This window comes from Echinops telfairi, unplaced genomic scaffold (genome assembly GCF_000313985.2).
Source record: "Echinops telfairi isolate 266 unplaced genomic scaffold, ASM31398v2 ScPeMD7_655;HRSCAF=1070, whole genome shotgun sequence".
Taxonomy (NCBI): Eukaryota; Metazoa; Chordata; class Mammalia; order Afrosoricida; family Tenrecidae; genus Echinops; species Echinops telfairi.
This window is the reverse complement of record NW_022104553.1, coordinates 4,920,806-4,922,675: the sequence shown is the minus strand read 5'-3', so window position 1 is coordinate 4,922,675 and position 1,870 is coordinate 4,920,806. Positions and strand designations below refer to the sequence as shown.

The window sequence follows — 1,870 nt, the reverse complement described above, 5'->3', positions numbered from 1 at the left end:
GTACATACACAGATGAAGCTGAAATCAATAAGTGGGATATACTAAGGATAAAATACCTGTATGCATCCAAAGACTTCAGCAAGAGAGTAACAAGAGAACCCACAGACTGGAAGAGGATTTTTAGCAATGACACAGCAGGCAAAAGGCTTATTATTAAAATCTACAATACCCTCAGAGCCTGCAAAAAGAAGAAAACCATAACCCCCCTGAAGAAGTGGGCAAAAGACCTGAACAGAAATTTCCCTAGGGAGTAGATTTGAATGGCCAAAAAACATATGAGAAAATGCTCCCAATCATTAGTCATCCGAGAAATGCAAATCAATACAACCATGAGATACCACCCATGAGGGTAGCCCAAATCAGAAAATCAGAGTGCAACAAATGTTGGAGGGGATGTGGTGAGACAGGAATTCTCCTCCACTGCTGGTGGTCATGTACAGCGTTTGTGGAAAGTGATCTGGCGATTTTAAGGGGAATGGAAATTGAGTAACCTTATGACCCAACAAACCCTCTATTGAGCATATACCCAGAGGAGGTACAATATAGGGCAAAATGAGTCATCTGCACACCAATGTTTATTATGACGCAATTCACAATTGCAAAGATTTGGAAACAGCCTAAATTTCCATTGATAGATGATTGGATTAGAAAACTCTGGCACTTACGCACAATGGAGCACTACGCATCACTAAATGATTACATGAAGCACATTGTCTCATGGGAAGAGTTGGAGGAAATTTTGCTAAGCGAAGTTAACCAATCTCAAAAGGACAAGGACAACATGAGTCCCTGGAGCTAAGTATAATCAGCACAGTAGGTATAGAAGACAAGCTACTTATCTCACACTTTACGGGTTGAGGTACAGGCAGTTGGGTGGGGGACAGACCAAACGCAAGGATGTGCATGTCATTCCAACACAAAGAAGGGGAAAGGAGTGGAAGAGAAAAGGGGCGGGGGAAGAGGAAGACAATGACTTTGGAGGAGTAGGGCACTAATCCACCCAGGGGAGGGTATTGTTTCTGTCTCCACAGAAATGGGAGTGTGAGTGCAAACCCCACCATGACATGCCAAACCTGAGGGCAACGTAACCACACTCATGAACAGAGAGGTCTTCAAAGCCAGTCCCAATCAGAACCAAAGTGAGTTCCCCCCCACCCCAAGAAGTATGTGCTATAGATAACAACACTAAACCTACTGATTGGGGAGAGAAAGCCTACATGCACGCCCATACAGAAGCAAACCAAGAAGAACAAAGAGAGCAAAGGACTAGACTCCCATACAGGCATACCAAGCCCTGAGGATGAAGTCCCTGCATGGAGCTTCTGAGGCACGGAGGGGACTGTAGGGCCAACAACATAATGTCCCCTAGCTGAAGCATACCAAGACAGAGTACTGTGAACATGTGGCAGGAACTGTGTCTGGTCTGATCACCCCCTACAGTGGGGCAAACCAAGATGGGAACATAACAGATCAGCAACAGGAGCAAGGTCAAGCCCCAAATAGACTTAAGGCTAGGAGGGGCAGTTCCCGGAGCCCCCCAGCACTAGTGGGGAGATAGTCATAAAGGCCAGTGGACAGACATGGGATTATGTATGCTTTTTTGTTTGTTTGCTTTTGTTAATTTTTTTCTTTATCCTTTTTTGTTTTTTTTTTTTTTTCTCTCTTTTTATTCAATTTTTGCTTAGTTTTGTCTCTGGTATTGTTTTTCCTACCTATATAAGAAGGCATGGGCTGCAGCCAATTAAGCTGACCCTCCTCCTCCTTGTGGGGGCTGGTGTGCAATGGCTGCAAACAACAAGCCTTCTCATTAGTGTATGCTGCCTATTGGTATGTATAGGCTGCCCTAAGGGACCTTGGAGACAACTTTTTG

General features: G+C 44.4%; 1 non-coding gene across 1 annotated transcript; it reads left to right on the top strand.

Moving 5' to 3' along the window:
* The first annotated feature begins 1,731 nt into the window (after positions 1-1,731).
* Positions 1,732-1,865, top strand: LOC115870401. Its single transcript, XR_004046680.1, has one exon. It is a non-coding gene; the product is annotated as a small nucleolar RNA SNORA70 (small nucleolar RNA).
* Positions 1,866-1,870: the final 5 nt, after the last annotated feature.